We start from the raw sequence: 25858 nt of genomic DNA, 5'->3' as shown, positions 1-25858 counted from the left end.
TCTCCCTACACTCCCGCCTCAGTCCTGCTGATGCCAACTCAGAAGCAACTCCTCCAGGGGGCACTCCAGCCCCTCATACTTCACCCAAGGGTTCCCTGGGACCCATAGCATCAAACAAACCTTTTATGTTGGATGGGCCAAATGGCAAAACCCAAATGAACTTTTAGGCCAACCCAATAGTGAGCTCTTCTCAACTCGGCCTCAATTCACCATCCTGGTCTCCTACATGTGGGAGCCCCAGCCAAGTGAGGCTAAGTCCCTGCCCCAGGGACTCCACTCTCCAGCTCCACACCTTTACACAGCCAGTTCCCTCTGCATGGAATGCCTTTCCCACCAGCCTCGGCTTGTTGAACTCATATAGATCCCTCAGTACCTAAATGAGAAATGCTGCCAGTTAGCAGTAGGAGTCAGGTCCTAAAGTCAGCATATCATGAGTAATTGCATCTGGTCAAAATCACCCTTGACTATGTATAGCTACCATTTGTTTACAATGCCTAGGCTTTGTTCTAGATATTTCCTGTGTTTGGATTCATCTTACTCTTACACTTCTGGCAGACTGTATTTCCAAAGCCATTAGCACTAATAACTCCCAGCCTACACACTCTCCTTATAACTCTGACACTCTTGCCATAGAGAAGTGGGGTCTATGTTATTACCCCCCTGACTTGACTCTGGAAGGGCTAGGACTGATGGCTAAAGTGACACTACAAGATTTCTAAGGTCAGGTCATCAAATGAGATGCATACTGTGGGGAAGCACAGATGAATTCAGAGAGAAACAAAAGCCCAGAGACCACATGGGTAACCTTGAACCAAAACTGCTCAGCAGAGCCTATCTTAAATCCTGAGCTACAGAAACTGTGCAGTAATAAAGTGATTGTTCTTACATAAAGTCACTATGTTTGGGGGTGATTTGTAATATAACAGTAGTAACTAGAACATCATTATCTCCTCTTTAAAGAAGAAGAACCTGAGGTACAGAGAGGTTAAGCAACTTGCCCAAGGTCACAAAGCTCGTAACCAGCAGACCAGGATTTGAACCCAGGGAGTTTAGCCTGAGTCCACACTATTCACTGCCATGCCATACTAAGGGTCTGCAAGGTCCAACTGGTCTCCAGGCTCAAGCAGACCTCAGGGAGTGGTTGTGGAATAAACGACCGAGAGAAGGGATGAGAAAAGAATAGCTGAGTGGGAAGGAAAGCAGAGTAAGCTCCCAGGTGCAAGGCAAGCCCCTTAGATGAGCCCAAGCCATGCAAATGAGTTGGACATGACCCCCTCGTCACCTGGAGAAGGCGGTGATGAGGGAACCCTGGCAGATGCCACCCATCTCTGCCCTTCATGGATGAGCCTGAGATGCCTGCCTCCCTGCTCCCCACCTCCCTCAGCCCTGCACGCTGCAGGATCAATCCTGGAGAGCCAGTACCTCCTAAGAATAAGACCTGTGGATCCTGGAGCCTGCAATGGGAAGGTGTCAGGTTGGGAGGCAGGAGACCTTAGTCTTATCCTGGCATGGCCAAGGCCTAGCTGTGTGAACTTGGACAAGTCCCTGAACTTCTCTGGTCCCAGGTGCTCTCCAATGACACTGTTGTTATTGTTTTTTTTTAAACTTGTTATTTTGTCTTGGTGTATAGCCAATTAACAATGTTATGATAGTTTCAGGCAAACAGCAAAGGGACTCAGCCATACCTATACATGTATCCATTCTCCCCCAAATTCCCCTCCCATCCAGGCCATCTCCAATGACACTGTTCTAAGACTCACCAGATGCTGAGCTGGTCTGGTGGATGGGGGTTGAGGTGAACTTCAGTATGTGGGTCCTACAGACCCCCAAAGGGATCTGTGCCTAGAAGGAAAGCAGATAACAAGAATGAATCCCCCTACCACTCACTGGTGGCTCTCCGTGTGCTGGAGCATTTTCTCGTGCACCATTTCTAATCCTTGCAGCAATTTAATCAGGCACAATATCAAGTGACACAATAGCAATAGCAGACTTACCACTCAACTGGTGCTAGAAACCAGGAATCCAACCCAGGCCCATTCAACCTCAAAACTCCTGCTCTTTCCACAGCAGCAAGAGACAGGAGCAACCTAAGGATCTATTGATGAACAAATCGATAAACAAAATGTGGTATATACATACCATGGAATGTTATTTGATCTTAAAAAGGAAGAAAATTTTATCACATGCTGAACCATGAGGACATTATGACAAGTGAAATAAGCCAATCACAACAAGACAAACACTGCATGATTCCACTTATATGAGGTATTTACAGGAATCAAATTCATAGAAGCAGAAAGGAGAATGGTGGTTGCCAAGGGCTGGTGGGAGGATGAGGAGTTATTATTTAGTGGGTACAGAGTTTCAGGTGTTTGAGATGAAAACATTCTAGAGACCTGCTGTGCAACATGTGAATACAGTTAAGACTATCAATGGTATTCTTAAAAGTGATTAAGATAGTATATTTTAAGTTACGTGTTTTTTTGAACCACAATCCCACTCTTAGGGAGACTAGGAGAGGTTTTAGAGGGGAGAATCCAGACAGGCTTCACGAAAGAGGGGACTTTTGAGTTGGGCAGGGTTGGGGCAAGCACAGATGAGTCTGGGGCATACAGACAAAGGCTTGGGGCCTTTGGCCCTTGCCTTCCTGACTCTCAGGATCCAGCTGACTCCACCCCCAAGCCCACTCCGATCTCCACACAGATGCAGCACCCCACCGGGGAACAAGTGTTGGCCTGGACTGAAGAAAGAATTTCTTGAACACCTACTATATGTTCCCAGGCCCACTTACTTCATGACCTCAGGTCATCCCTGTTCTTCAGGGGCCTCAGTTCTCCCATCTATACAATCAGAAGGTTACCCAGAATTCCTTCTAATACTTACTAAAATAATCTGTGAGAGGGAGGGGAGGTGGGAGGTACCAGTGACCTGCCAAGAAGGGCACCAGGACACTCCTGGTCAAAAGAGCAAGAATCAGAAGCTGCAGCTTTGGAACTTCCCTGGTGGTCCAGTGGCTAAGACTCCAAGCTCCCAATGCAGGGGGCCGGGGTTCAATTCTTGGTCAGGGAACTAGATCCCACATGCCACAACTAAGACTTGGTATAGTCAAATACACAAACACATTAAAATTTAAAAAAGAAGCTGCAGCCTCATGATCCTGCCCTAGGCAGCTTTTGCCCACTTCAAAGAGGAAGGGGTTTGGTTTCATTCCAACTCTACACACAGGGGTAGCGCCTGCTATGTTTGTGATAGGATCACAATCCCACCTCTCAATCCAGTACTGGAGTGATACAACTGCCCTGAGAGTAGAGCCCTCCATGCCAGGGCTCTCTCCAAGAACCCCGACTCTCACCTCTCACCTAACTCGGGAATTCTTTGTCCCCAGAACAGACAAGGTGGGATGGTCCCTGGTCCCAATCCCAGCTCTGCCAAGTACAAGCTGGGCCTCAGTGTCCTCGTCGGCATTTTGGGGACACAGATACCTCCTCTGTGAGTGTCAGAGAGGGCAAGGACACAAAACGCGGCGCCCAAGGTCTGGCATGCAGTAGGTGCTTAATAAATGGCCGACATCTTCGGCTCTCTTTGCAGACGATGCCATTTTCATTGATCTGTTTGTTCCTCTCAGAGGCTGGTTTGTTTGTCTGAATTCTTCCCAGAAGAGATGCTCCCCAGCCTTCCTAGGGGAACGCTGAGTGATGCTCCCCAGCCAGATGCAGGGAGGAGAAGGGAGGAGCAAAGAGCTTCGCCTGATGGAAAAAGTCAAATCATCACCATGTGGAAACGGAAGAGAAGTCCCAGGGAAGCCCGGTGACTGCCCCAGCACCTTTCACCCACCCTCTCCCTCCCTCACCCGGGGGGACTCACGGTGGCCTCAGATCCTGCTTCCTAAGCTCTCTGAGGCCTGGCTGGGAGGCCTGATATGATCAGGCTGCTACTTAAATCACACAAAGCCTTCTATTCTTAGCTGAGCAGTGCTGAGCTCCCTCCTAGCTGCCTGTCAGTGCTACCAGCCCCTGGGGTATGGGCTGGGGTCAGTCATGACCACAAGGAGGTGGTGGGCAGCCTGGTGACCTGACTTAAGCCTGAGGCCTGCATGAGGGGGCCCTGACCCTGGATGACCAGGGGTCCACAGAGGGGTTGCTGGGGCTAGAGGGAGATCTGAATCAGAGGATCCCTGAGCTTACTTCTGAGTCCAGTCTGCTTCTCAAAGTCTTGATTTCAAAGAGCCAAGATTCTAGGGTTCCATGATTCAGTGCTTCCAAGAGTTGGGGACAGAAAGATTCTGTGGTTCTAAAAGACCAAGTTTCCAAGGTGCTGTTGAAGATCCGAGGCTGGGCTCTAGTGTACGCACTCCCCACCCTTCCCTTTAAGAGGCAGAGGATGGCTGGCTCCATCCTGATCCTGGAGTCCTGGGCACGAGCATCACATGCAGCCCAGTGGACTCAGCACTGGGATCTGCAGTACTCCCTGGCCCCACAGATCTGCTGGGGGCAAGAGTTCCTAGGGAACTTCTAAGGAGAAACTGGGAAAGGAGGCAGGGATCGGCCGGACGGGCCGAAGCTGCCCTGAGGCCACCATCACCAGACACTGCTGGGCAGGGCGTCCACTATCAGTGTCTGCCCTGGGCCAGCAGGACCAGCGTACACCCGTCAGACAGGTCTGGAGAGGCTAGGTGACCTGTCCAAGGTCAAAGCTGGGACATGGAGGAGCCAGGGTGAGAACTCCAGGTCTGGCTGGCTTCAGAGATCATTCCTTGACTCACACTGTTTCATTGTTAGCTCACAGCTTCCAGGGCCACCTTCCCCATCATCCTCTTTTAGATGCAAAACTGAGGCCCAGAGAGAGAAAGGTCAAGTGCTCAAGGGCACTGGGAACTGGTAACAAAGCCAGGCAGGACTGTTCCCACTGACTGTCCCCCATGCCCTGACCAGGTCCCTGCCACTGATCCTTCTCTAAATCCTCTTTCTACCCACCCGGAACCAGGCTTCAGGGGCAGAGCTCTGTCCTGCTCTCCATTGCCAGCACAGCAACTGCTCCATTGGGTCATCTGAGGGACAAGCTGGGAATCAGGGGATGGGATGGTGGGTCATGGCCTCATGCCCAAAGCCGGCCAGCTAAGCACAAGGAACGACAAGGTCTGGTGAGGGCTGACCCAGTGTTGGTCAGTTCACAGGGGCATTTGTCAGAAATACTCAGAGGCTAATTAACCAGCTGTCCCACTAAGGAAAGCAAACGAGGCTTCACTGAGCCGGCGTCACAGAGCCTGCTGGTCACCAGAACAGGGAACGAACACAGCCTTGGCTTCCTGAGCTACTGGCCTGCGCCCACTATGTATCAGTAGAGCTTTTTGCTTTCTAATAGAGTGTTTTTTTTTTTTTTTTTTGACTGCTCCAGGTCTTTGTTGCAACATGAAGGATCTTTAGCTGTGGCATGTAAACTCTTAGTTGAGGCATGTGGGCTCTAGTTCCCTGACCAGTGCTCGAACCCAGGTTCCCTGAATTGGGAGCGCAGTCTTCGCCACTGGACCACTAGGGAAGTCCTTCAAAAGAGTTGTATAGGTAATTCCACAATGCTGAGAGTTAGGCGTCCTTTACCTTCCTTTTACAGGAACAAGGAGGTCAGGGACTCGCCCTAGGCCACTGGCAAGCACGCAGAGTCAGGGCTGCCCCATCCCAGAGAGAATGCCCAGGTGACTCAGAGCCTCCCCTGCTGGGCTCATGAGTGGAGAATGAATCTAAGCTGCATTGATCATTTTATGGAGCTTAAGAGAAATTTCCTCTTTCCTGCTTAGAGAGAGATCACAGACCAAGTATCTAAAAAACCAATTGCTTTGTTCTGGGCTAGAACTAAATCTTTCTGCAAATCAGTGGCCTACTAAGTACCTGGCACCAGTAGGTGTCCCTCCTGCTGGGGCGTTTGATTTGACCTCACACCAACCTCAAAAGCTTTATAGCCTAGGCCGCGCCTCAGACTGGCCATGTCACAGATCCAAGGTTGCACAGTACGGGGTGGAGCTGGGACAAGAAGCCAGGTGTATCCGGGCTTTTTAAGCTGGAGGGGTGGGAGAGAATAGATATTTATGTCCACTGGGCTCTCTTCTCAATAAACTCCTTAAGTTTATGCTGCCCCCTCGCTATATCCTTCTCCCTGCCCGCCCCCTCCCCATGCCAATGGAAGCAGAGGGAACATCTGTGATGCCTCTGGTGCCAGTCGATCCCAGTTGTCTGCCTCCAACCCCCAGCCCTGGTGGGGCCAGAACACCATCTGGGAGCCGCTCAGGAACAAGGGCATTGAGAGACCCTTAGAGCTCTTGGGGAATGGAGGCTGGGTGCAGCCCAGCCCTATACTTCTGCACCCTGATCCTGGACAGGTGGCTTTGACCAAGCACTCCGTGTGACAGGCTGCATGCCCCCCAAATGGGCATCCCAGGCCCTGTTGAAATAAAGCAGCATCCACACCAGAGACCTGAGTTGCTCCCAATGACACCTCCTGGGAAGCAGAGGGGAGGGAGGGTGACAGTCTTGCTCTGCCCTCAGGGACACAGGCCAGAGTCCCCCGGATAAGACAAGCCTGTTGGATCCAGCCTGTGAGCAGAACAGAAAAGGTGAGGAGGGAACGTTCCTGACACATGCTCCACCCTTTCGCAGGGGCCAGACTCAACACTGCAGGCCTCTGGGGTGCAGCTGGGAGGGGTGGTGTCTGGTCCCAGGACCTAGCACTGCTTTTCCTCCTGTTAGAAGGCACACATACACAGGAGTGCAAACACGCAGGCCTGGCCTGCCTGTGCAACATGTACATAATTCATGGGCTCTGATCGCTTTGGCCTGGATAAAGTATACCCTACAGCAGCCTGCACGGAGATTAGTGCAGCACTTCCGGGAGCACTTCTGGGAAAGGGGTGAGTCCCCAGAGGGCTGGGGGATTGTGGGGGGCGAGGGTCAGTTTACTATATGCTTTCACAAGTTTTATCTCATTGAATCTTCATAGAAGCCCAGTGTGGGAGTTACTATTGCTCCCATTTTACAGATGAGGAAACTGAGGCTCAGAAGTCAAGTAGCTTACCCATTTTCACACAGAAGGAAGAAGCAGAGCTTCCTATCCTGCACCAAGCTGCTTCATGCAGGCAATCCACAACCCCTGTCTAGCTCAACTTCCTCTGCCACCCAGTTTGGGGCCTTAGAAGAGCCATCAGTGAGGACCCCATAGCACTTCATCCTGAGCTCAGCAGACTGGATGTTGAAAGGAAGAGAGAATGAGGACTGAATTCCTCCAGCAGAGTCAGCCTGACCTCCAATGTCTGGCCCTTGCCCTGCCAGGGCTTCCCAGGAGACCTCAAAACTGGGGGAGAAACAGTCTGGTCCTCCCCTGCACACATGCCAAGAATTCCCAAGAGCCCTTCAGAGCTGGAAGGGACATGGTAGGTGACCTTGAGCTCAACCATGAGCATGAGCAACTCAAGGTCCAGAGCAGGAAAGGACTTGCCCAAGATCCCATGATGGAAGAGTCCACAAACCTGCCAGGCGGGCAGCAGCCAGGTGCTGGGGACACTGGGATGAATGGCTTGGCCCTCAAGGTGGTCCCACTCAGCTGGTGTTTGGACCCGTGTGAACTGCCCAGCCAGCTTCTCCAGCCCCATCTCCAACGTCCCACATTTCCTCCTTCTGCTTCCATCACCCCAGGCTCTACACAGGGTCCAGAAAGTGTAACCTACCCTGTTGCCACCTCTGTACCTGTGCTCCAGGCTGTTGCTTTTCCAAGAATGCCCTTCCCGGCTGGCCAGAGCCTGTCTACCCCTCCAACCCCCAGGTGACCTCTGCTCTGTTCTTCTGTGCAGAGCCTAACCCCAGATTCCTGAGCCCAGCTCAGGCTGACGGAGCCCAGGGGAGGTGCTCCCTCCTTCTTCTGAGCCTCCCCTCACTCCAGACAACAACAAGGAACTCCTTCTGTGTGAAAATGCATATGCAACTCGACTTCTGAGCCTCAGTTTCCTCATCTGTAATATGGGAGCAATATTAACTCTGTCTAGGGTAAATGTTCCTGGAACAGTCTCCCTTACCCACCTCAGGACTGGGGACTACAGAGCCAATGAGCCCAGCAGTAGCTGCATCACCCACCCACCTCCCACAAAGACCCCTAACAATAAAAAATAAAAACAAAACAAAAAGAAGTCTTTCTTTTAGGGCTAGTATTTGTCTTTCTTTAAAAACCCTTAGTGGGCCCCAGGAAATAAAGTGAAAGGTTCTTAGTCAGACACATCTTGGCATTTCCAAACGCTGGCTATGTGCCTGGCACCCAGGAGACATCTGAGAGATGAGTGTTTGGTGGATGAAAGAATCAAAATATCTCCACCATTCACTTCCTCCTGTTGCCTGAAACTCCACCATTATTACCAATTCTTTCCTGGGGCTAAACAGTCCTCCTGTAGATCCTCTCTCAAAAGGCAAGCTGCCCAGCGCAGAAACAAGCTCTAGCTGAAACCTTCTGTGCCAGATTAAAGTGAGGGTATACAGATCAGCTCTCCCCTGTGTTTTCTTCAGGCTATCAGCCCCCAGATCCAGCTCTGCGACAAAGCAGCCACGTGTTCAGGCAAGCTTGGGAAAGGCTGGTGGCACCCGTGCTACAGGTTGGGGATCCCTCGTGCACATCAACAGAGTAAAGGCCCTGAGAAGTCCTGTTCTGAGCTATGTGACCTTACATTTCCCAAATCTATGCGTCCTGGAACCCAGAGCCATCCCAAGGAATTGGCTCCGCAGAGCACAGTCCAAGCAGTGTGGACCAGATGGTGGGCCCAGGCCCACTGCAGGACTCGTATGTGTGCTAAGGGCAAGCCCACACTCCCCGCTGGCCGATCCAGAGTCAGATGATCCTGCCTCAGGTTTGTGACAGAAGCAGTAAATGAACGGGGCATCACAGGGCTTGCAAACGGAGCACAGGAGAGGGAAGAGGTAACAGGCCAGCCTGGAGACCTGAATTCCCACTGCAATTCTGTGCTCACTGCTGACCCCTGGGCAAGGGATCTCCTCTAGCTGAGCTATTTCCACTCTCTGCAAAACAGAGATAATGCTATTCTGAGGGCTGCTGTGAAAATGCAGTGTGGTGCTGCAGGCAGAGGTGGATTATAAACTGTAAAGCCCTGTACCAGCATGTGCTGTGTACATCATGATATACCTGCGTGTGCTCCTGGGAGGGTGTGGTCATGTCTTGATTGATAACAAGCCACTACAGAGGTCCTCAATCAGGATGGATAGATGATGGATGCAAGACCCAGGGACAAAAATTGCTAGTTGAAGAGCTACGAATGAATGAATCAATGAAGCAATTCTAATAAGTTCAATTGTCCCATTTCTCAGTCCCCAACTGGTGGAAGCAGCAAATAAGGAAATACACACAGGGGCAAGAGGGGAGGAAAAAGAGGTGCTGGACCATTGGAGGCAGGTCTGTGGGCAGCAAATGAAGAGTCAGGGAGAGAAGAGTCAGGAACCCACAAAGGCGTTGTTGAACAAGTGAGCAGTCCCGGGCCAGGGCTGCAAGAAACCTGTGGGGACTCAGCTGTTCTCGGCTCTCTGAGCAAAGCAGTCAGTGTTCACAGTGTTCACCATCCCAGGAAGTTAACCATGTGGGCCTCGTGCAGGGAAAGGAAGCCATCACTCCTTTTCAAAAAGGTTTCCAACCCAAACTATTAGATGGCTGTTTTTAAAGGGAACAGGGAGCAGGAGGAAGCCTCAGGGACACAAGCCTTAGCTGCCTGAAAAAATAGGCTCGGATGGTAAAGAATCTGCCTGCAATGCAGAAAACCTGGGTTTGATCCCTGGGTCAGGAGGATCCCCTGGAGAAGGGAATAGCAACCCATTCTAGTATCTTTGCCTGGAAAATTTCATGGACAGAGGAGCTTGGCAGGCTACAGTCCATGGGATTGCAGAGAGTCAGTCACTACTGAGCAACTAACACTTTACATTTTTACACCAACTCATCAATATATTCATGCACAGAACAAACTTTTTTTTTCTTTTTTTCTTTGGCTGCATGGGGATCTTAGCTCCCTGGGGGTGGAACCCATCCCCTCAGCAGTGGAAGCACAGAGTTTTAACCACTAGACTGCCAGGGAAGTCCCAACAAACATTTTGAAAGTGCCTATTTGTGTGCCAGGTAAGTGCTGCTAGGCAGTGGAGGGAAGGGATACCAGGCCTCATCGGACAGTGTCACACATTGAAGACCTGCATAGTTTAATGAAGTGTTGGGTCACTTGAGGATAGTGAAGAAGGTGTTTGAGAAAAAAGCCACAGACAGAAATTCTGGAGGACCAAGCTAAATCACCATGTGACCTCAGGCAAGTGACCTTCCTTCTTTGAGGCTCCACATTCCCATCCAAAAAGTGGGGCGGATAAAAAAAAAAATCACTTAAAGTACTACTCTGCACTAGGCACTGGACCATTGGTTACAGACCTCATCTAATGCGCACCGCCAGCAAGATAGCTGCTGCTATTTGTGGTGGGGAACGATTGTCCCTTTTACAGATGAGCAAACTGAGGCTCAGCTGGTTACTCACATGCCTGAGGGCAGAGAGTTGGTGGGAGCCAGGATTAAAACCCAGGTTTGCCTGACTCCAGAGCTCTCCCTCTCTGGCCCTCCCAAGCAAGTCCCATGCTGCCTCTCACAGATGGCAGCTAAGGTTCGGTGACATCATGAATAGCAAACTGCTTTATAAATGGTAAACTATCCTGTGCCCAAAGCCAAAGAGAAATTAGTCTTGATCCTCCAGGAAAACACTGAAGTTCACAGGAGCATTGAGGATTAGCTGCAACCCAGAACTCCTGGGTTCCTGATCCCTCTACCTCCTTGACCAACTTCTTCCCAGAGAAAGGGCAGTCCCAGCAGCCCCGGGCAACCTCCCACAGCCCATGCAGTGCCCTCCCAGACTGGAAATGGCCTCACACACGACAACCCCTATGGTCCTCCTCTGCTGAGAACCTAGATGTCCTGGCCTGGTGTGAGTGGGGGTAGGCGCTGGGCAGAAGCAAGAGCCCCGGGGCTCCTTGGCCCCACTGACAAGCCAGTCACCTCATCTCTCTGACCCTTGAGTTTCCCCACCCACAAAAGAGGGATTAAAGCAGAAAGACCTCACGTGGGAAAGGATCTGCTCTGAGGAGGGTTCGACAAATATAACTGACCTTTTGTGGGATGAGTTTAACTGGGTGAGTAGGAGGAAATCCAGGCTTTCAAAATCCCTGTTTGAGAAGGCAGGTGCTGCCCCACCCACCAGGCATCCCCCCATCCCCACTTCCTGTCTAACCTTAAATGTGTCCCTCCTGCTCTTGGAAGCCCCGACCTGAGAGGTGAGCTCACATCCTACCACCACTGCCATCAACAGGACCCTAATTTGCTGACTTCCCAGGGTGGTGGGAGCCCAGGTAAATGAGAAAGAGAAAAAGGGGCTTCAGTTGAAATGTACTCATCTTTACTGGAGACATCTGGGCCCCTGGACACAGACATCCTCACAGACCTACTGTGGCCCAGAGAGGCTGCTAACTGGCTTCAGGCCACACAGCAAGTCAGGAGGAGTTAAGTGGGTACTGGGACCCAGGTCTTTGAGACCTAGCCCAGAGCGCTCTCCACTACCCCTTGGTCCCCGTTTTGGAGCATGGATAAAACCCAGAGAGGAAGAACAGTGAAAACAGTCAAGATGAGACACCTACCCCCAAATCATGCTGGTCAGAAGGTGCTGGCCATAGACAACTGGGCTCTCAAGACAGAGGTTGAAAACGAACACCCAGTTGCTCTGCTGTTCCCCACCTCACTCACTGCAGGTACTGACAGGCACATTTCTGTACAGAATGAGCCTAGCCTGCTTCTGCAGAGTCCTCAACAAGAGGAAGGAGATTCCGATTGCAGCATAATGGACTTAAGTTAGACACAAGAAAGAACTTCCTGAGGCAGCATTAGAAATGGACAGTGCAGGTAGAAAGGAAATAGTATGATAGTGGTTGTGGAGTCTCTTCTAAAACACAAGATGCTTGGACTTCCCTGGTGGTCCAGTGGTTAGAGTCTGCCTTACAATGCAGGGGACGCAGGTTGGATGCCCAGTCAGGGAACTAAGATCCACAAGACTTGGAGCAACTAAGTCCAAGTGCCACATCTAGAGAGAGTCCGTGTGTCGCAATGAAAGATCCGCATGATGCAAGGAAGATCCTGAGCAGCCAAATAAATATGTATTTTTTAAAAATACAAAATGCTTTCTCATCCATCAGGGCTTCCCAGGTGGCGATATGGTAAAGAACCCGTCCACCCATACAGGAGACATGAGGGACGTGGATTCAATCCCTGGGTCGGGAAGATCCCCTGGAGGAGGGCATAGCAACCCACTCTAGTATTCTTGCCTGGAGAAGCCCATGGACAGAGGGGCCTGGCAGGCTACAGTCCAGGGGATCACAAAGATTTGGACAGGACTGAAGCGACTTAACACACATGCATGCATCTTATCCATGAATTCATTTTAGCTTCAAAAGAGACCTGGAAGATAAGTGTGGCTACCCTTTTATTCTGTTTACCCTTATTTTCTAGGTGGGGAACTGAGGCTCAGAAAGTATAAGTAACTTACCCAATGTCTTCAAAGCTCTAAAGAGGCAGAGCTGGGCTGCAAAGCCAGGACTGACTCGGCAGCAGGTTGAGGTCAAGGCACAACCACACCCACCCCTGGCATCTCGCTGCTCCTCCTCAGTCTCAGACTCTGTCGGAGATTTCCATCCAGGAGAAGAGGGAGTGCTCGGTGGCCAGCTATTCAGGAGAGGGCTCTGTATTCTAGGACTGCCCTGCTGTTCCCATGACACCATGCACCAAGGGCCTCCAGACACTTTCCACGCAATATGGCCCGATATATCTTCTGTCTGACTATGCACCTGAGCTCATCTGAGGTCAGCCTCTCCGTAGCCTTTGCCTGACTCCTGAGATAAAGCTGTCCCTGGCAAGACTACCCTGGAAGCTACCTGCAGCCTGATCTAGGGGAAAGAGGCATGGGCCAGGGGGAGCCCCAAGGTCCCTGCCTCCTCTGCAGCAACAAGTGAAGGGGAGGCCTGGCTCCTCCAGCTGTGCTCAGCAATCCCCGAGTCACTGCCGGGCCCTGGGAAGGCTTAGCCCTGTTCCCCTGCTGGGGAAACAGAGGGTCAGAGCAGCCAGACCACTTGCCCACAGTCAAAGAATAAGAAATAATTCAATAAGAAGCTGAGCCGGGATTCAAAGCCATGTCTGTCTGATTCCAGAAGCCATGTGTGTCGCCAGAGCATCATTCCACCCTGGAGCATCATTCTACCCCGAAGCGTCTGCCTCGTGCTCTGCTTGCTGCAGCCCCTAGGGCCACGCCTCCATGCCTTACGCTTCTTCTTCCTAGAACACCCTTCCCACCCAATTCAGACCAGTAGAGTTCCTAGCCTGTCTTTTAAGATTCATTTCAAATGCCTCCTTCTCCATGAAGCCCCCAGTTTCTCTCATTCTCATCCGAGCTCCTGTGTTTTTGCTTGCATCCTGCTCAGAGCTGCCTGGCCTGCCCCATGAGGAAGAGACTTGATGCATACCCTAACCGTTCCCTGCCACCACAGCCTTGGGGCTTCTCCAGGGGGGCGACACCCAAGTCTTCTTCCTCCCAGCTCTTCATGCAGACTAGGTTGTGGAACTTGGGGACATCTTAAACAACTACTTTTTTTTTTCCTGACAAATAAGCCATTTATTCCCAAGCAGAAAAAAACAAATATCCATTTTGATTTTCAAAACACCCTGAACATCCTCTTAGAGCATTTATCACATTAAATCAGTTATTTGATTACGGTCATCCCTTGGTATCTGCGGGGGACTGGAGACTGCTCTCGGACACTGAGTCTTAATAGAATGAGAGGCCACTTCTCACATTTGCAGGGGAGGACGTGGGGAGGGGGGAGGTAGCTGACAGGTAAGTGTCCACAACGGGGTCAGTTTGTGGGGAACGGTCACAGCCCTTGTCACCGGGGCAGAGTCTAGACTGAGGGCGGTGACGGTCCCCATCCTCTAATTAAATGTCCGGCCACATCATGAGTTCTGGGCTCCCACTGTCTTATTTGTGATAATGGTAAAGACCGTCATTTACTGGGCACTTCCTGCTCACCAGGCACCGTCCCAAGCACTTTCTATTCATTCACTCATCAATCCTCACAACAACCCTCTGAGGTACTCTCTGCTATTCCCAGTTCAAAGACGAGGAAACCCAGGCACAGGGAGATGAAGGGATGCAGTGGTTAGTCCTCCAGCCATATTAAGGCAGATCAGGATTTCAGGAGAAAGTCCGGTTTTAGAGCCTGTGTTCTGACCACTATTCCATGCTTCCTGACCAGAAGGGACAGAGGCACAGGCTGGAAACTCAAGCCAGGTCCTCTGAGGACCAGCGGCTGTGGAGCTGGGCCAAGTGGTGGGCATGGCGGCCAGGGGCCTGAGCACCAGACTCAAAGGGTGCTCAGGCACGGCTGGTGAGGCAGAAACAGAAAGATGGGTGCCCCCAGCACTCCTCTCGGAGAGGACTGTGGAAGATGGGATGCTCTGGGGTGGGGGCTGAGATCCCCTTTGTAAGGGATAAGCTCAAGTACCAAAGATGAGCCTTCAACTGCATCCCTTGGAGGGTGAGTCCAGCGCACCTCATAGGTTTTGCCTGAAAGCCTTGCGTTTGTTGTTTGCCTCTCTGGGCCCAGCCCACTTTGCGTCGGGGCCCCTGGAGGCTGAGGTATTGAGTTATGTGCCTTTGGTTTCTGGGAGGCTCATCCAGTGGGAAACCCCAACGGGAGACTGGAGGAAGGAAAGGAGTGGAAGTTTTATTCCACCACTGGAGCTCCTGGGTTACCTGGTCCCTCTCCTGCAGGCCAGAGCCTCTGTCCTTATAGCTGACCGCTTCCTCCTGGGGCACCTGCAGCCCTGGGCAGGAACCGGCCCCCTGCAGCTGAGCTCCATTTGCTGGTTCGTCACACCCCGCTGTCTGAGCGGCTCACTCTGGGCTCACACACCCTCCCTTGCTGGGCCAGAGCAGAGGAGACCAGGTACTGTTGCCAGTGACCCCTTTTGGCAGTCTTTCTTTCCCCCTCAGAGTCCCCTCTAAATGTGCATGGAACAAATGATAACATGATAGGGGTTTGCAGGGGGGCACGTTACTAAGTATGCAGACCTCCACTCTCTCAGCCTGGGCCAGCACTCAGAGGACGTTGGGAGCAGGGAGCAGGGGTAGGCCATGGCAGGAGGCAGAGTTCAGTGAGGACAGCCATGGCCAGTGTGAGCCCTCATGACACAGTAGGCACTGTGTACTATACACCAAGCACTTCATTCACTTCTCAGAACCTCCCCAAGGAGGCTGCACTTCCTATTTGCGCATTTTACAGAAGAGAATACCAGTGCTCAAAAAGCAAAGCTGAAATGACTCTCCCAGGGTTGTATTTCCAGTAAGTGACAAAGCCAAGGCTCAAATGCGACTTTCTCTGCTTCTGAAACCCATCCCAGTAACTACCCTGAAATAATTTTTTTGGATTGGCTTTCAACAGAGGCAGCTGACTTAAATGGGGTCAATTATTGGTGAGGGCCACACAGAGGCCTCCAATGTCTCCCCAGTACCCTCCCCGAGATGAAAAAAAAAAAAAAAAAGAAAACCTCTGGCATTCTTTAGTTCTCCCAGGTGGGATGGGGGCCCCAAGCAGGCGGTGCAACTGGGTGTCCCGGTTGGAAAAACAAGCAGATTCAGACAAGGCTTCATTGTTAAGGAGAGCTTGACTCTTGGGCCATTAAAACAAAACCAAGCAAGACAAAATGCTTGCTGCCTTGTCTTATCTCTTAGAGAGAAGGGGGATGGGAAGGGCCCCAAGACTGGGTGCTGATCCCTCCCCACGCCAGCCTCCTTCTCAGAGACCCAGCTTCAGGTGGCTGGGCCAGTAGAAAGAGCAATGCAGTGGAGTCCAGGGTCTGAGTCCAGCAGGCTCTGCCACTGTCTGTGACCCTCCACTGCACAGTGCTGGCATGTCCAGTGCTGCACTGGTGCTTTCTGCACATGGCCTCATTTGGTCTCTACGGCCCTTTCAGAGAGAGATGTTATTTCTGTTTTCAGATGAGGACACTGAGGCTCAGAGAAGACATTCAAGCAGGGATCAGAAGGGTGTTGGAATCTAGGTTTATCAGATTGCAAAGTCTTTCCAGTCCGTGTTTCTCCAGGGAGGGCAATACCCTGGAAGCAATGAGCTCCTTGTCTGGGGTATGTACGGGTACCATCTGAGGATGCAGTAGGAGGCGTGCTGCAGAGGGTGGCCAGGTGGTTCTCAATCTTGGTTGGGCTCTGACATCACCTGGGGAGCTTTAAAAACTATTGATGTGTAGGTCTTGCCCCAGATTGTGGAGCGGGGACCAGGCAGGACTTCTAAAAGTTTCTGCAGTGATTCTAACGTGTGCAGCAAATTTGAGAGCCATGGGCCCAGATGCTCACTATAACCTCTTCCACCCCACACTTTATAAAGGAAAGAAAGGCTTTGTTATTCTGACCTCATTTCACAAGAGAGGCAAAAACCAGGCAAAACATAAGGGCCAAGGTTGTGTCCTCAGGGCCCACCATCAGCTGTGAGCGCAGGCAGTGTGAGGGGACTCTGACTTTAGGGTGCCTCTGGGGTGAACTTTTTAAAAGATACTTGGGGGGTCCTGGCTCCTTTGTCAGTGGAAGGAAAGTTTCTCTTTGAGCCTCCTGGGTGGGATGGTGAGGCAAATTCTTCATGGCCTTTTTTTCTTTCACATAGAGTTCACTTATTCAAAAGCTAAACAGCTGTAGGATTAATGCTGGAAGACCACCTCTACTTTGGGTGTGCTTTGGGAGCAAGAAGATAAAAGAACTCCAAACAAGTCCTGTTTATTCTTTACTGTTGGAGATTTGGTCCCAGGTCTGGGAAGAGCTGAGGCTCTCAGACCTCGGCCCACACTTCCTCCCACCTGCCTCCTTGGTGCCCTCCAGCAGGATGTCACAGATGGCGAGATGGCATGGGGCAGGGGGAAGATGGAGGCCTGTGGAGTCCAGCAGACCCAGGGTCTGCCCAGGCAGGGACTCCTTCTGGACAGGAACCACTCCTCTCTGAGGCTGTGCCTACTGTTGCCTGCACAGTGATACCAGGGTGTGTGTGTGTGCCTGCGTGTTAAGTGATACTTTTCAACGCAGTTCTAGGAGCACCACCTCCAGGAAGCCCTTCCGGACTCCACCTCTGCCCTGCACTGAACAAACCCAGCCCCTGGCCTTCTCTGCCACGTTGTGTGTTGTCACTGCTTCTGTGTGCTCCCCTCCTGAGGAGGCCGTGTGTTCACTCATTGACCAGGGCAGCTGCCCTGTGCCTGAGACTCATTCCACATGTCCATTCTGAGCACCTATTCTTTCAGACTCCGGTAGGTACTCAAGATACAGGCAACAACAGCACATATGCACTGAGTGCTTATTATGTGCCAGGCATTTTTCTGAGTGTTTTACATGAATAATGTATTTAATTCGCACCACAACTATAATTATCCCCATTGTATAGATGGAGAAACTGAGACCCAGAGAGGTTAAATCACTTGCCCAAGTCACATGGCTAGAAAGTGTGCACTTGGGCTGTGATCTGAGCATTGCCCTCTACCACCACCCACAAATGTCCATGGGATCGGCCCCCGCCTTGGGAGCTCAGTCTTCACAACTTGGAGGTTTTGTATCTGTGTTTACTTGTTGAATGTCTGTTCCCCCCATGGACCAAAATCTCCAGTCATGTTATGTTTCATAATATGTAATCATGCGTGAGTGCAGAGAGAGAGGGAGACCAAATGAACACTGCTTCCCTTAAAGGAAGGATTCATTCTGCTCAGCATCTGCTACCTGGAGTCCAGACGGCTCCTCCCAACTGGGTCATTCCTGCTGTGAAGGTCTGGGAAGGACCAGGTCTCTGCACATCCCTCCTGGTCATGACCTCTGCCTAGAACTTGGCCTACCTACTGGGAGGGTGGTGGGAATGGCAGTTCTCTAAATCCAATCTGCCAGAGTCCTCCCCAGGTGGCAAAACATCCTCCTGGGTGAAGCCCTTCCTGCAGCTTGGCACAGCCTCCCTCCCAGCCTCAGTGGCAGGGCTCTTCCATCAGCTTCTTACTGAGTCACTTGATCACGGAGCAACTGAGGGGACGGGCAAGGGGACTCATGCTGACGGAGTCTGTGTGTCAGGCCTGGTACGTGCCTCCCGTCATCTCATTTAACCCCTGCAACACTGTGATTACCGGTGCCATTTTATACAGAGAAGGAAACAGAGGTACAAAGATTGAGTAACTTGCCTGAGGGGCAGCTTGCACTGTCTCTCCTGGGGCGGGGTAGGGGTACCCACTCTGTGCCAGGCACTCTGGGAGCAGGGGGAGAATTGGGTGGCAGAGAATCTGCTTCTGACTGGCTGGCAAGGGAAGCAGACCTACATAAACCCAATCCACAGACCACAGCAGGCAAGTAAGGTCTGTGGATCTGTAGGGGAGGAGTCCTGGAAGCTTCTAGAAGGAGACATCTTCAGGCCTGGCTCACTTCCTCACTGCTCCACTCCCACGACCACCACAGGAAGAAGGGCAAGCCTTGGCCGACAAAGTTCTAGTGCCTCGTGGGTCCCGCCCTGGAGGCTGCAAAAGGAGGAGAGGCAGCTGCTCAGCCAGCTGCCCCGCCAGTGACCCCACTGTGACCAGGCCTGCCTGCCTCCAGCCCTGCCAACCTGGCCTGGCCCAGCCGGCTCCCAATCACAGGGTCGTCTCTGCCCAGTTAATGACCATGCTCCAGCAGCCCAGGCCGCCTCCCTCCTTCGGGGGGAGGAGGCAGCGGCTAACTACAGAGCCTGCTGGTCCAGACAGCGGCCGGGCCAAAAATCACAGCCGCCCATCGCACCACATCCTCTGGCTCTGACGCTGTGGTCTCCTCCCCTACCTTCCAGGGTCACAGAGGACACTGCAGAAGGCTGGAGCTCTGGAAGCTTGGATACCCCACTCCCCTCCCCATAGACCCGGGGAAACTGGACCACAGCTGGGTCTGGTTCACCCCAAGTCATACAGCCAGCCAGTGCGGGGTCCAGGGCCCCCTGTTTAGGCCAGCACTGCCCTTCCCTAGCCCTGGGAAGAAGGACCCTTTCCAGGCTTTTTACACGTGCAGTTTGCTCTCAAGGTACTTGGGTGGAGTTGAAGAGGCAGGACATCTAAGAGCTGCTGTGCTGTCTGTTCAGTCGCAGATAACAGCGCACTCCTGACTTCTCCCACCACCTAGCTGTGTGACCTTGGGCAAGACAAGGAGCCTTTCTGAGCCCTAGTTTCTGGGGCATAACGGTAGCTTCCTCCCGGAGTTGTGAATGAGAGGGTGTGTAAAACAGCACCGTGTCTAGCTCAGAACAAGTACTCAAGAGCATTAGCAATTGCTCATATCACCATCACAGTAGCAGTAAATGAGTATGTGGATGCATATTACCAACTGTAAAGTGGGATGCAATGGTAGGAATTGTTTATACTATTACTATGAAGTGTGAAAGATTTAGAGGCAGTGTGACCAGAGGCTTGGGTAATCCAGGAGTGTTTCTCGGTGGGGGTGGGATTTATGTTCTGAATTGGGCCTTGACTGATGGGGAAGTGAGCGGAGCAGAGGATGGTATGGACAATGGGAAAGAAAAGTGAAAAGTGTTAGTCACTCAGTGTCTGACTTTCTGCGACCCCATGGTCTGGCCATGGACTTCTCCAGGCAAGAATACCGGAGTGGGTTGCCATTCCCTTCTCCAGGGGATCTTCCTGACTCAAGGATCAAATCTGGGTCTCCTGCATTGCAGGCAGATTCTTTTACCATTTGAGCTATCAGGGAAGCCCATGGACAATGGGAGGAACCCCATAAACAAAGGGGCCACACATGATGTGTTTAGGAAACAGTGGTGAGCAATGACTGGGGGTCCACGCAGTGGCTTTGGTGGGCAAGACCTTGAATGCACAAAGAGGTCTGGTCTCCATCTTACTGGTAAGGAGGAGTCACAGAGGGTTCTCAATGGGGCCCTGTGATGCTTTCTGCACTGTGAATTCTGTCTGGCATTCAAGGCCCTCCACCATCTGGCCACCCACCTCTCTTATCCACACCCCTCTCTGACACCAGATTCATCACCGCTCTAAGTTCTCCCCACCTCCCTGCTTATTACACAGCTCATCTTTCCCACCATTAGACCACCTTGTGATCACGTTCACAGTGAGGCACTCTTTCATTAAGTACCTATCGTGCCATCTTTACGTATATGACCTCACGGCTACCTGTAGCTAATGTCATTTCACAGAGAAGGGAGCAGAAGCCTGGCTGGGCAGGTGTCTTCCTCACAGTCACACAGTAAGTAAGTGGCGCAGCCAGAATTCAACCTTGAACTGATGTCAGGACCCCTATTTCTACAGCAAGTTGCCTCTAGCCCCTGTCTAGACACCTTTCTCCTTGATAAAGCCTTCCGGGTTACTCTGGTCCCCAAGAGCCTCTCCCTGACACTCCTCCTGACCCACTTGGAATCAGGGGCCCAACAGCTTGATCTGTGTTTGTCTAGCTTGGTTTCTATTGTTTCCTGCAGGCCCACCTTGCCCCCTTTAAGAGAGCTGGGGTTGATAACAGGTCACTTTCTTCCTGTCACCCCTTTCTGCCATATCTAAGACTTGATCTAGCACTGACAGGAGCAACCTGCCTCCTCTGGTGGGGTTCAGAAACCCAGCTGAACACAGAGCAATCAATTTCTCCAAGATGCCTCCCAGCAAGGGGAGCCATAAATTATTTACTGCACCTTTGTGGCCAGGGAGGCCAGACAATGGGCCAGAGGGAATGAACACCCACTCCCCCCAACCCTGAAGGGAGCCAGCAGCCCTGGGGTGAGGGGTCAGAACCCAGAGCCCCCTTGCCAGGGCCCCCAAGCAGATTCAAAAGGGTTATAGGATGAGGGTGGTGGCCCAGGGGTGCATGACCCTTACAGCTAAGCAAATCCGGCCTGTGAACCTGCAACAGTAGTCTCCATTCCTACCCAAGGCAAGTCTGAGAATTTCTCTGGCTTTCCTGATAAAAAATTCAAGCTTCCTTTTCTTACAGGGAAGGAAATAGCTATCTGGCCACATGCTGTATATTTATATCTCATTTAAGCCTCACAACAACCTTGTAAAAGAGGAGTTCTAATTCACAGAGAAGCAGCTGGGGCTCAGAGGAGTGAAGTGACTTGCCCAACACCACATGGCCAGTGGGAGGAATCAGAGCAGATTTCTGCTGCCTGGTGTGACTCACTGCTGTCTGCCCGTGCGCTCAGCCCACCCCATCGAGTGCTAGTCGCCACAATAACTTCTCCATCCGGACACCTTCCAGGGCACCCGGTACACAGTCAGGACTCAGTTCCTGAAGCAAACTCAAAGACTCTGTGCGGATGGTTTCACCTCTTGGAGCCTCAGTTTCCCACACAAGGTAGCCATTAGTAACAGGCCTTGTCTTGGCAAACACCACTCTTTAGCACTTGACAGTGGGCTGGATGTGATGGCCCTATTCTCTGAGCAGGTAACATATCACCTGCCTTGACTCCATTTTACAGGTGAGGCGTGGAGCCATGGATGCATCCAAGAGGCTTCTGGGGGGCACCCCAGCCTCTCCTGCCTCACTGTGTTCCAGATCCTTTCTACTCCACCACGAAATGAGATCACAGGTGTGAGATTATCGCATCAAAGGGGAGCTTTGTTTAGATTCGGGATTATTATGAGCATTTGAACCCCCAGGGAAGGTGGGGGCTGGGAATCCCAAGCCCCTCAGTCACTTTCTCTTCTAGTTCCCCTTGACACTCACCCCCAGAGACTGACAGCTTCCAGTCTTCAGTTGACCACTCCACCCTCCCCTACCTCCCAGGGGCTTTCCAAGGTGGTTTCCCCTTGACTCCAGAAAGCTGGGCACAGCAGGGGTTAACTAGTCCCGGCCAAGGCCACCAGGGCTCCTACTGAGGCCACGTTCCCTCCCCACCAAGAACAAGAGCCCATGGAGCCCATGCCCAGCACTCTTTCACAACATCCCTCTCTATGCACAGAAGGCAACAGGACCCCTTCCTGAGAATCCGGCCCCTGGGACTGTGCCCCTCGCCCAGGCAGCCCCAACCCTGGGAACCTGTGCAAACCCCTGCCCTCCGGGACCAGAGGTGTCTTGCAGGTTTCCATGCCCAGGAGAGGCTGAGGTCAGACTTGAGGTCTGGGCCAGAGGCTGTGGGGCTGCTGGTCTGTCTCAGGCCCCAGCACCGACCACATGGATTCTCACAACAGCCTCACATGTGGTCACTGAGACCTTACATCAGGGGTGGGAAAACCCCAGCCACCCATCCAGAAGACGCTAACCAGGGAAGTGGAGTGGATACCTTGAAGGATGTCTGGGAAGGTTTTTCTCGTGTACTTCTGGCTCAACCTGTCACTTGCTTTAGGACCTCAACAATTGTCCCCAGGCGTCAGTGTCCCCTTTACCAATGTTAAGCACGTGAGCCGGGTGAGTGCTGAGGGCCTCATCTCCTTCAGCTCTGATAGGCTTTGACTTGGGGACCTCTATGGTGTGTTCTCCTAGCAGATAAGCAGCGTCTCAGGACCTCCTAGCCTCTTAGAGATATTGGATCCTGGCACACAGGGGACGGGGCAGCTGTCAGGGAGGGAAGCTGTGGAACTGGGAAGCTTCCCACTTCTGCTCCCAACTCTGGGTCACCTTTCCTGGGATGTGACATGACAACGGGGTGGGAGGGAAAGAGGCCAGGAGAGACCACCTCCCAGCCTCAGGATCAGCTCTCCGAAGCCTCGGTGGCCCCACCTTGACCCCTCCCCCCCACCTCCTGCCTGGCAGCTATGCACTTCCTTTCTTTTCCTCTCCATTCTCTGCTCCTCTCCCTCTCCAGCCTAACACTCCTCCCCAGTCTCAGCACCAGAGTAAAAAGAACAGGGTCAGTCAACCCTGATGAACCTCAGTTTCCCCATCTGTAAGCGCCCTTAACAGCACACAACACCTTTCATCACATGCAGTGGGAATGAGCCATTTGAGGGATCCTTTGCGCAAGGGTGGGGCGCGGACCCGCACACAATGGGCGCTCAATAAGTGCCCGTTTTCTCCCCTTTTCTCCTCCCTTTCCCGCGCCCCGCTCCTAGCCAGTTCCAGCTGCAGCTAATGCCCCGTGCACACCCGCAGGTGGCCCCGGAGCTGCCAGGATGGGGTCGGAGGCCGCCTTTGCTCGGCATCCGGGGCTCTCTCACCTGCAGCTCTCGGCTCTCTCTTGTGTTCTCTTCGGGGCAAGCGTTCACCCCTCGTCTGGGCGGCAGTAAGGTGGCAGCTTCGGCTCGCAGCACCAGCCCAGTCTGGCTCAGTCTGACTGTCCAGCCCGCCTGGGACCCCTCACAGGGCTCTGGACCAGGCCGGGGCTTCCTGGACTTTCGCACGGATCCCAAGTCCGAAGTACCGTATCAGAGGCGGCAGAAGGTCCGGGTTTCGGGGAACCAGAGTCTGGAGGCGTCCGGACTCCTTTGCACTCAATCAGGGGGCTGGGGTGCACCCCGCCTTAACCCTGGCTGGAGGGCTGGGGGCTCCGACACACGCTACAGAAAGGCTGCGAGCGAGCCCGTAACCTTGGAGCCGTATGGTGGGCCAGGAGCGTCCCGTCCCGGTGCACTGGATCTGGGTCGGGGGCTCGGGGCGTCCGGGCCACACGCCCCGGACCGCGGAGCAGGGAGCGTCCCGCCGGAACCCGGGTCTGGGGCAGGCGGGGCAGGGCAGGGCGCCGGCGAGGAGCGCGGAGCCGCGGCGGCCGGAGCCGGCGGGGAAGTCTTTCTCGGTCCGGACTCGGCTGGCTCTGCAATATGGGGCGGTCCACGGCGCGGCCGCTGACTCCAGAGCTCCGGGCCGCGGCTGTACTTCCTCCTCTTCCCTCGGCTCGCTCGCCGCTCGTTCAGTCCCGCGCCGCAGCCGCTGCCACCGCCGCTGTCATCCCAGCCGCCCACCCCCGCTGGAGCTGCAGTCCGAGCCGGAGCCGAGCAGAGCCGAAGTAGCGCTGCTCAACGCCTGAGCACCGGCCAGCACGGCCCCTCCCGAGTAGGGGCGGGGTCTGTACGAGGCCCCGCCCACCCGGGCTACAAGCAAGGGGCGGGCCGAGCTCCAGATTCCGCCCCTACCCCCACCCGGCTCAGGTCCCGCGCCGTCGGGCAGCGGAGCCAATCCGAGAGTGGGAAAAGGGCGGAACTCAGCAGAACGTGGACTCTACCTCGGAGAGGGAGGGGCCGCAGTGGAGAGGTGCGGCAGCAGACTGAACTAGGGAGGGCATGGTGGGATTTTAAAGAGTTGAACTGGGGGAGAGGCTAACCTGGGGACCCAGATGGAAGTAGGAGTGGGGAGGGCTGGCTTATCTGGGACCGAGGATGGGACAGTCAAAGGGTAGGAACAGGGATCGGGGTGGGAAAAGGAACAGGACGGAAACTAGGGTAGTTATCCTCGGGCAAGTGGAGTCCTCAGGAATAGGGAAGCCCTGGAGACTGGTGGGACATAGCCTCACAGTATCCTTCTCCCTCTCTGGCTTCTAAGGCTCAGCGTGAGATGAACTTGAATACCGTGAAATATTCAGGTTTCTGGAAGCAATGAAAAATAAGTTTTTGAAAATAAAGAGCGGGTCTTTCTTTAACATTCCTCCTTCCCAGAGTCCATCTGCGGGGGGAGGGGGGGCGGGGCGGGGCGTCATTGTCAGCTTTTAAAATAAGAGGCTAAGTAGAGGTTAGGTGGGGACAGCACACAGACTTCTCAGTAGTACTGAGTTTCTGTCCTGTACTCCCACCCCATCCCTCCCCCAGAGCCTTGGAGTTGGAGCTATGTCTGATTTTTCTCTGGGCGCCAGGTTCCCGGTACAGGGCGAGGCACAGAGCTAGTCTTGGAGGGTTTTGATGTATGAATGATTGAGTGTTGAACGTCCAGCAGGGGCCATGTAAAAGCCATTAATTGGCCTGGGAAGGGAAAGGATAGAGGCTACGGTTTTCTGTAAGCCTCACCACCAACCTTGTACAGTAGGTACCCCCATTTCACTGATGAGACCACAAAGGCAGAGAGATGTCACCAAGTGATGTTCCCAAGACCATATAGCTGGCACAGGATTCCTTCCACTCATCACTGTCACATTCTAGGGCAAAGCTAGATGGCTTTGAACAGGTTCCTTGATCCCTTTGAGCCTCTGGTGCCTCAACTGTAAAAGGGAAATAAAGATGTTGCTACTTAGCGAAGGCTGGACAGGCAACAGGCTTCAGAAGATGGAGGGAAGGTCTTCTGGCAGAGGAAATAGCATGTACAAAAGCATGGAGTCTAAAAGAACCCCTCTGGGGATCCCTGGTCTATTCTGGGGGGCTTAAGAGAGGTTTCCTTCAGGGAGTGACAAGCAGACTCAGGCCAGAAATAGGGGTTAGCTAGCTTAGGAGGGAACCTTAGGGAATGGATAGTGTTCTGTCTTTGTAAAGGCCAGCCTGGACTAAACCCTGGAGGTGAGGGAGAGCACTGCTCTGTTGAAGAATCCAGACAAGGTCAGGGTAGCTGGTGCTCGTAGAGAAGGCACAGAATGGATGGGAAGAGTCAGGTGGAGCCAGATATGAGCAGGAGAGTTCTTTTTCCTTTTTTTTCTCTTTTTTTGGCTGTACTGTGGTCTCAGTTCCCCAACCAGGGGTCAAGGCCGGACCCCCATAGTGAAAGCACTAAATCACAACCCTGGACCACCAGGGAATTCCCAAGACTTTTTTTCTAAGGGCCAAGAACTCCATTAGTGTCTTGCTTCTGGCCTTGAACCCAACAGGTTTTTGCTGAGGCCGCAACCTTGAA

The 25858-nt window shown here is 52.8% G+C and overlaps 1 protein-coding gene across 3 annotated transcripts in view; it reads right to left on the bottom strand.

Annotated features, from left to right (window-relative positions):
• The window catches only part of GDPD5 (glycerophosphodiester phosphodiesterase domain containing 5), an 86883-nt gene extending 62791 nt beyond the window's left edge, over positions 1 to 24092 (bottom strand). For 2 of the 3 annotated variants that reach the window (XM_020913604.2, XM_020913605.2), the window contains exons 1-2: positions 23269 to 24092; positions 1761 to 1842 (exon numbers count right to left, since the gene is read on the bottom strand). The gene's annotated coding sequence lies outside the window, so the exon portion shown is untranslated. The remainder of the gene's footprint in view (positions 1 to 1760; positions 1843 to 23268) is intronic. The other variant, XM_070473234.1, reaches the window with a different exon arrangement.
• Between the last annotated feature and the right edge of the window lie 1766 nt (positions 24093 to 25858).

The sequence above is a fragment of the Odocoileus virginianus genome, chromosome 10 (genome assembly GCF_023699985.2).
Source record: "Odocoileus virginianus isolate 20LAN1187 ecotype Illinois chromosome 10, Ovbor_1.2, whole genome shotgun sequence".
Lineage (NCBI taxonomy): Eukaryota > Metazoa > Chordata > Mammalia > Artiodactyla > Cervidae > Odocoileus > Odocoileus virginianus.
This window is presented reverse-complemented; position numbering and strand designations above follow the sequence as displayed.